This window comes from Vitis vinifera, chromosome 17 (assembly GCF_030704535.1).
Source record: "Vitis vinifera cultivar Pinot Noir 40024 chromosome 17, ASM3070453v1".
NCBI classification, from domain to species: Eukaryota; Viridiplantae; Streptophyta; class Magnoliopsida; order Vitales; family Vitaceae; genus Vitis; species Vitis vinifera.
In genome coordinates, this window is record NC_081821.1 from 16320779 (window position 1) to 16330307 (window position 9529).

General features: G+C 40.1%; 1 pseudogene; it reads left to right on the top strand.

Annotated features, from left to right (window-relative positions):
* Positions 1 to 215: 215 nt before the first annotated feature.
* On the top strand, positions 216 to 868 carry LOC100853910 (kunitz trypsin inhibitor 5-like; annotated as a pseudogene).
* The last annotated feature ends 8661 nt before the right edge of the window (positions 869 to 9529 follow it).

Here is a 9529-nt window from a genome sequence, read left to right on the forward strand (position 1 = left end):
TGTCTATTTGAAAGTCCCAATAGGCTTGGTCCGTCCACTCCGTTTGGCATTGAGGAAGAAGGAAATCTCTCACCTCTTGCGCCAAACAGAGCTTATCTTGGTCCAGATGGATTATCCGTTTACCTTGAATGACCAAAGGGTCTTGAGTTGGGGAAGGACACATGGAGGGAAGCTCCCCACAACTTTTCCACATATTCAAAAGATTAATATTTACAATGAAGACTACGTTCTTGCTACTCTCCTTCCTGCTATAAGTTGCCCTCGCCACCCAAGTTGCACCTGATCCATTGCTTGACATTGATGGAAAAAAGCTTCGATCTGGGTGAATTACTACATCTTGCCAGTTATCCGTGGGAGCGATGGTGGCATCACAACGGCCAGTGTCGGGAATGAGACCTGCCCGCTTGATGTTGTCCAAGACCAGCTCAATGCATCAAATGGTCTCCCGTTGACATTCACGCCGGTGAACCCCAAGAAATGAGTGATTCGCGCGCTGACCGATCATAACATTAAGTTCTCTACTGCCACGACTTGTGTACAATCTACAGTGTGGAAGCTCAATGAGTAAGACCAATCGACCGGAAAATTGTTTGTTACAACTAGTGGGGTTGAAAGGAACCCGAGTATCCACAATTTGAGTAATTGGTTTAGGATTGAGAAGTATGAGGATGATTACAAATTGGTGTTCTATCCAACAACTTGCGATTTTTGTAGGCCTATTTGTGGGGACATCGACATTTATATTCAGGATGGATACAGGTGTTTGGCTCTGAGTGATGTGCCACTCAAGGTTATGTTTAAGAGGGCTTGAAGTTGGTTGATTTCCTTCAATGTAATAAAATAAAGTAGTAGATATATAGCTGAATTCTATGCATGAATTCTAGCCATGTAATAACCAAGGGATATTTGCCTTGATAATTCAATGATATATAGTTATTATATATTCACACACAAATCTTAATTTTAGGACAAATTCTAGCCAAACTCATCTTTACTTCTCTTTCAGTCTAAAAGTCCACATCATCATTTAGGACAAATCTTAATTTATTTTTCCTTTTTTAACAAAACCTCTCAAAATTTTTAACCATTTAAAAAAAAATTACAACAAAATCTCAATTTTTTTTTTTTTTAACAAAATTAATAGGCATGTTCTATGCATGGCACATGACTTGTTCAAAGAAAAAAAATTATCTATGAATAGAACATAAGTTAAATTTATAAATTTATTATTTTATGTGACAAGTTAATAGAAAATATAATTCATTTTATTCTGATTTTCAATTTGTATTTAACCTTTGACAATTTATGGTTATTTAGGTATAAAGGTTTTTATGGACTTTATAAAGCAAAGCCTAGATTTAGCTAATATGATTTTCTAAAATACAAATATTGTAAGAAAAATTTGAATTACATTTTTAAAATGCCCAAGATAAAAAAAAAAAAAAAAAGAGTTGCTTCACCATTCAATTCTTCACCCCTAGTAGTGGATAGAACCACATTAAAATAAAAAACAATTTTGTTTCACAGCACAAAAACCTTTTACCTATTTTCTAAGAGAACTTTTCTTCCCGAGTTCTGTCTGTCTTTCCTTTCAGAAAATCACTCTGTTCCACATTTGTTTTATTTATTAGGGTGGTTCTAGGAAGTTTTTGGTAGTTCCAACTCCCAAAAACTGCTCTTCCGATCTCTTATTTGGTTGGATAGGATTGGGTCAGCCTAACTTGGGCACCCACCCAACTCCAACAAATATAATTATAATATAAATTTTTTACTATGAAAATATTTTTTTATTTATTTCTAGTAATGTAATCATATAAATTTAGTATGTCGATATTTGTCATATATTACAAAAAATATTCAAGTGCAAGTAATAATAAAAAATATAATTAAAGATCATTGGAGTTTTATTTTTTATTTTTTTTAAAAAAACGCTAAGTTTAGTTGATGGAAATTAGTAATTCTTCAAAACTTCAAAAGAAATAAAAATAAATGGTATTTTGAAATTTGACTTGAAAATTATTTGGGAGTTGGCTCCATTTCTATGAAAATATTGCTATTGATATATAGCCCCGGACCTGGTCAAATTGTCACCCATTCAAACAAAAACTGTCAAGACTTCCTTGTATATGCAGCTCTAGGGCTACCAAAACTACAACCACTTTCAGCGTTGGCATCAATTATTCCATGATATATATCCACACACATATACAGTCGGTATCACTGATTTTCTACTTTAGCCATTGCTTGACAAATGATCCAATAGCTTGAACATTTAAGATAAGGTTTGGAATGGATGTGTCACTTTTCTTTCATTAGCATTCTTAATTAGGAGAGTTATCCTGTTTCATCAAAAGTCCTTTAGCAAAATTCTAAGGTACTGAATTGGGATCATATCCAACTTGCAATCTCAACTCTTGAAGTACGTACGTAGCAAAATATGCATTGACCAAGCTGTCAGCGCTCCACGACGAGCCGCCGTGTCGCGCTGCTCCCTCCGCCGTCGAACACGTCCAGCTGCAGCGGCCTGTTGACGGTGTGGAGCTTGCTGCTACAGCCTTTACAGGCGCGCGAGGGGCTTCCTCTTCCAGCAGCGACGCCGCCCGAGTCGGGTATGACGCAGGCGAGATCGAAGGTGCGTCTTGCGCGCGCGTGCCGCATGCCTTCTCGTGCCCACATCAAGCGGCTCTCCATGATTCCCCAGTTAGACTCGGGTTGCCTCGACCGCCGTGGGGGCAGTGGCTGCGGCGACAGTGCTTAGGATTGGCACTGATCTGGAGCTCCTGGCTGATCTGGTTCTTATGATGATGAAGACGATGAATAAAGAGATTAAAGGGACCTCAGAAATGAAGCTCTGGTTCTGGTGGTGCAATGGCGGCGAGCGTGAGAGAGGAGGAGTTCCAATGCCGCCATTGATTCAGCTGACTGAGCGAGCTTGAGGAGAGGGGTATGAAAGGTGGTGGCCATGCATGGCTATGCATGGCCATGCGAGAGTGAGAGGAATGGGCGTAATGGGCACGGATGGGAACTAGGATAGCTAAGGTGGTGAGCATGGCATGGGTTCAGTGCGGCCATACCCGGCTGATTACTACTCAAAACATGCTATTTTGTAGCTTGTAATTAGCTCTTTTAAACACCATTGAGTAGTAATTATTACCTTTTAACCCAATTAGCATGTTAGGAGCCCTTGCAATCGTTTCTAACAATTGTGTTAAGTTTTGGTGCTTTTTGATAGCTTTATGCTCACCAAAGCAATTTAAGAATGAGGGAGAGCTATTTATAGTTCAGGGCAAAGCTTTTGAAAGCTTAAATTTATGAAGAAATCAAGCTTTGGAGCCTCATAATCCTTTGCCTTAGTGGTTCAAAGTATACAAGGAAGAAACAATGGAGAAGAGGAAAACAGGGGATGAAAACAGGGGACACAGCTGCAGTCTTTCATTGCACTTTTGGAGCACTTCCCGAAGTCCATTTTTTACATTCTATATACCATTTCAAAGCTCAGAAAGTCAAGAATCCAACGATTCAAACCGTGTATGATTTGGAGCTGAAATGAGAAATATATGGCCTTCGGAAGACAACTGCATCAGGCTAAGCGAAAATTTCGCACGATGGAAATCAAGGTGCGAAATCCTCAGTCCACTGTGCGAAAATTTCGCACACCTCAAACCAAAGTGCGAAATTGGAACTCAGCGTGTGAAAATTGGATATTTTTGCCGACTCTTTTTCTTCTGATATTTTTGTGTCTAAATTTCCATTTTCTCCTTGTATTCAACCACTCATGTAATTCCTTAGCTAGGAAGTATCCAAGGAAGGGTAAAATTACCTTCCTATATAAATTCTCTTGTAAACACTGAAAAGGGATCTTTTTCGGGGAGCTTTCTCCAGGAGACCAACTTATGTAACTTTGTTATACAGAGATCTCTTTTGTTTATTTTCTCTCTTCTATTTTCTATTTTCTTGCAAGCCAAACACCCTCTAAGGATGTTTTCCCAGAGGATGAGAGGCTAAACCAAAAGTTTCTTGGAGTAAAGGAAGCTAGGTGAAAAGTCCAGATTAAAAGGTGGAAAGTTTCCGTGCATTAAATTAAGGTAGTTGGAGTCCATAAATGGTTTCTAAAGCCAAGGTTTTGCCTTAAATCCCTTAGGATCACTTTGACTGGCCAATACATGGTAAGCTTAAGGTCTCTGTGGATGCTTATTGCTAGATCCATATCAGTCCATTAGTTATCATGTACAAGCCATTGGAAAGTGATTCAAGGTGATAGCCCATAGTGTCTTAAGCCATTAATGGACCTTGATTACCATCTCTAGTGATTTTTATGGATTAAAACTTCATTGTCAAACCTATACCGGTTCGGGAAATAACTATAGGTTAAATCCCCAATGCGAGGAGAAAAATCCAGAATTTTCCACTTTGCATCTGGTACTTGAACCTAGCAACCTTTAGCTCCGGGAGACTTTCTTTCTTCCACTTTTTACTTAGTTCTATGTGAGTTTAGTTTAAATCACCACTTTCAAAACAATTTTATTTTCTTTTAAATTTCAAGTTTGTGCTAAAGGAAATCATCAGAATCAATTTCTAACTTAGAGTCTGTCACTGATATAGTGAAAACCCATCCCTGAGTTCGACCCTAGAACTGCTATACTATAGTAGCTTTGCTACGCCAGTATAAGGTCATAGGTTTTATAAATGTTTTTTATTAAAAGACCCGGCTGGGAATTCAAGCGAATCAAATGGCGCCGTTGCCGGGGATGGTGCCACAATACAGTGATACAACCTTTTAGAGGCTACTTGTGATTTTTATCACAAGTTAGGTGAATTCCTTTTTCACTAATTTCATTTTCTTTCATTTTCCTTTTGTTAATTTTAATTTCATTTTCTTTCTAACCTTATTTTTTTTTTTCCTTTTCTAGATTCCTTTTATTTTTGTTGTTTTTGTCTTATTTCAGGTAAGTAGTAACTTGTGCATGCCCTATTGGATTAGGGACCAAGAGGGAAGATTAGTAAGGATTGAGAATCCTCAAGACACAGAGTTGGATATCTGTGTAAATATCATGGACCCTCCACCAGAGGATCAGAATTCTCAACAAGGTCAAGGGGGTAATCCCAATGCATACCTATCCATGAGGGATAGAATGCATCCCCCAAGGATGAGTGCACCCTCATGCATTCTGCCCCCTCTTGAGCAGTTGATTATAAGACCCCATATTGTACCCCTCCTACCAACTTTCCATGGAATGGAGAGTGAGAATCCATATTCTCACATCAAGGAGTTTGAGGAGGTGTGTAATACCTTTAGAGAGGGAGGAGCTTCAATAGACTTGATGAGACTCAAGCTATTCCCTTTTACTTTGAAGGATAAGGCAAAAATATGGCTTAATTCTTTAAGGCCAAGGAGCATAAGGAATTGGGTTGATCTTCAAGCTGAATTTTTGAAGAAATATTTCCCCACCCATAGGACTAATGGGTTGAAGAGACAAATCTCAAACTTTTCTGCAAAAGAAAATGAGAAGTTCCATGAGTGTTGGGAAAGGTATATGGAGGCCATCAATGCTTGTCCTCATCATGGTTTTGATACATGGCTCTTAGTGAGCTATTTTTATGATGGAATGTCTTCTTCCATGAAGCAAATTCTTGAGACCATGTGTGGGGGAGATTTTATGAGTAAGAATCCTGATGAAGCCATGGACTTTTTAAGTTATGTGGCTGAGGTGTCAAGAGGATGGGATGAGCCCAACTCAAGAGAGAAAGGAAAGTTTCCCTCTCAACAAACCCAAAATCCAAAGGGTGGAATGTACATGTTGAGTGAAGACGTGGACATGAAAGCTAAAGTGGCAACATTAGCTAGGAGGTTGGAAGAACTTGAGTTGAAAAAGATGCATGAAGTCCAAGCTATTTTCGAGACTCAAGCCCATGCCATGCCATGCACCATTTGCCAATCATGTGATCATGTGGTAGATGAGTGTCCAACCATGCCAGCTGTGAGAGAGATGTTAGGTGATCAAGTGAATGTTGTGGGGCAATTTAGGCCCAACAACAGTGCATCCTATGGTAACACCTATAATTCAAGCTGGAGAAACCACCCAAATTTCTCTTGGAAACCAAGACCACCTCCATACCAACCACAAGGCCAAATGCAAGCACCTCAACAACCATCTTCAGTGGAGCAAGCCATTGCAAACCTAAGTAAAGTCATGAATGACTTTGTGGGTGAACAAAGGGCAATCAACTCCCAATTGCACCAAAAGATTGAGAATGTTGAGAGTTCTCTAAATAAGAGAATGGATGGAATGCAAAATGATCTATATCATAAGATAGATAATATTCAGTACTCCATCTCTAGACTTACCAACCTCAACACAGTGAATGAGAAAGGAAAATTCCCCTCTCAACCAAGCCAAAATCCTAAGGGTGTTCATGAAGTTGAAACCCAAGAGGGGGATTCTTCAAATTTGAAAGAGGTCAAAGCTGTGATCACTTTGAGAAGTGGGAAGGAGGTTGATCAACCCTTGCCTAACTTGGGGCCTGATGAAGAACTCAGATCAAAGGGACCCTTGATTAAAGAGGGCAAAAACCAAGAAGAGCAGAGTGGGAAGAAAAGTGCATCCAAATCAAGCATTGAAGAAGAACCAAGGATAGTGATTAAGGAGGATATGATGAAGAAACATATGCCTCCCCCTTTTCCTCAAGCTTTACAGGGAAAGAAAGAAATCAAGAATTCATCAGAAATTCTTGAAGTGCTGAGGCAAGTGAAGGTGAATATACCTTTACTTGATATGATCAAGCAAGTCCCCACATATGCAAAGTTTCTAAAGGACTTGTGCACAGTCAAGAGAGGTTTACAGGTGACAAAGAATGCATTCCTCACTGAGTAAGTGAGTGCTATCATTCAGAGTAAGTCCCCAGTTAAGTATAAAGATCCGGGATGTCCCACCATATCAGTCAACATTGGAGGGACACATGTGGAAAAAGCTTTACTAGACTTGGGAGCAAGTGTGAATTTGCTCCCATACTCTGTGTATAAGCAATTGGGACTAGGAGGATTAAAGCCCACAACCATGACCCTCTCCTTAGCTGATAGGTCAGTCAAAATCCCAAGGGGAGTGATAGAGGATGTTCTAGTTCAAGTGGACAAATTCTACTATCCTGTGGATTTTGTGGTGCTTGATACTGATTCCTCTGTCAAGGAAGAAAATTATGTACCAATCATCCTAGGGAGACCTTTCCTTGCTACCTCCAATGCTATTGTTAATTGTAGGAATGGGGTGATGCAGCTCACATTTGGAAACATGACATTGGAATTAAACATATTCCATTTATGTAAGAGGCATCTTTACCCTGAAGAGGAGGAAGGATTTGAGGAGGTGTGCTTGATCAACACTTTGGTTGAAGAGCACTGTGACAAGAGTTTAGAGGAGAGCTTGAATGAAAACCTGGAAGTCCTAGAAGATGGGTTCCCTCAACCCTCTGATGTGCTAGCCATTATGTCTCCTTGGAGGAGACGGGAAGAGATCTTACCACTGTTCAACCAGGAAAACTCACAAGGAGTTGCTGTGGAGAACCCTCCAAAGCTTATTTTAAAACCACTTCCTCTGGAGTTGAAGTATGCATACTTGGAGGATGATGAGAAATGTCCAGTGGTAGTTTCCTCAACCCTCACTAGTGATCAAGAGGATAGTCTTTTAAGAGTCCTCAGAAAATGTAAGAAAGCCATTGGATGACAAATTTCTGATCTGAAAGGGATTAGCCCTTTGGTGTGCACCCATCATATTTATATGGAGGATGATGCAAAACCAGTGAGGCAACCCCAAAGGAGACTGAATCCTCACATGCAAGAGGTGGTGAGGAGTGAAGTTTTGAAGCTACTTCAAGCTGGGATCATATATCCCATTTCAGACAGCTTGTGGGTGAGTCCCACCCAAGTAGTCCCAAAGAAATCTGGAATCACTGTGATCCAGAATGAGAAAGGGGAGGAAGTCTCTACACGTCCTACCTCAGGATGGAGGGTGTGTATAGACTATAGAAGGTTGAATTCAGTGACTAGGAAGGACCATTTTCCATTGCCTTTCATGGACCAAGTCCTTGAGAGAGTCTCAGGACATCCTTTCTATTGTTTTCTAGATGGTTATTCAGGGTACTTCCAAATAGAAATTGATTTGGAAGATCAAGAAAAGACGACCTTCACTTGTCCCTTTGGTACTTTTGCATATAGGAGAATGCCCTTTGGTCTATGTAATGCTCCTGCAACTTTCCAAAGATGCATGCTAAGCATCTTCAGTGACATGGTCGAACGCATCATGGAAGTTTTCATGGATGACATCACTGTATATGGAAGTTCTTATGAGGAGTGTTTGATGCATTTAGAAGCTGTTCTCCATAGATGTATTGAGAAAGACCTAGTGCTAAATTGGGAGAAGTGCCATTTTATGGTACAAAAAGGAATTGTCTTAGGACATATCATCTCCAAAAATGGCATTGAGGTAGATAAGGCAAAGGTGGAGCTTATTGTTAAGTTGCCACCTCCCACAAATGTTAAAGGAATTAGGCAATTCCTTGGACATGCAGGATTCTATAGGAGGTTCATTAAGGATTTCTCAAAAATCTCAAAACCTCTGTGTGAGCTTTTGGTAAAGGATGCCAAGTTTGTGTGGGATGAGAAGTGTCAGAGAAGTTTTGAGGAATTGAAGCAATTCCTCACAACTGCACCAATAGTGAGAGCCCCAAATTGGAAATTACCTTTTGAGGTAATGTGTGATTCAAGTGATCTTGCTATGGGGGCTGTTTTAGGGCAAAGAGAAGATGGAAAGCCCTATGTGATCTATTATGCAAGCAGAACTTTGAATGAGAAGGAGTTGTTGGCTGTAGTTTTTGCCTTGGATAAGTTTCGTGCTTATTTGGTAGGGTCCTCTATAGTGGTGTTCACTGACCATTCTGCTTTGAAGTACTTGCTAACCAAGCAGGATGCCAAGGCAAGGTTGATAAGATGGATTCTTTTGCTCCAAGAATTCAATCTCCAAATCAGGGATAAAAAGGGGGTAGAAAATGTGGTAGCTGACCACTTGTCCAGACTAGTGATAGCACATGACTCACATGGTCTACCTATCAATGACGACTTCCCTGAGGAGTCTCTCATGTCAGTAGATGTAGCTCCTTGGTATTCTCACATTGCAAACTTTTTGGTTACTGGAGAAGTACCAAGTGAGTGGAGTGCTCAAGACAAGAGGCATTTCTTGGCTAAGATCCATGCCTATTATTGGGAGGAACCTTTTCTTTTCAAATATTGTGCAGATCAAATTATAAGGAAATGTGTTCCTGAGCAAGAGCAATCGGGAATTCTTTCCCATTGCCATGATAATGCATGTGGAGGTCATTTTGCCTCCCAGAAAACAACTATGAAAGTGATCCAATCAGGCTTCTGGTGGCCCTCTCTTTTCAAGGATGCCCATTCTATGTGTAAGGCATGTGATCGGTGTCAAAGGCTTGGTAAGCTAACACGCCGAAATATGATGCCCTTGAACCCCATCTTAATAGT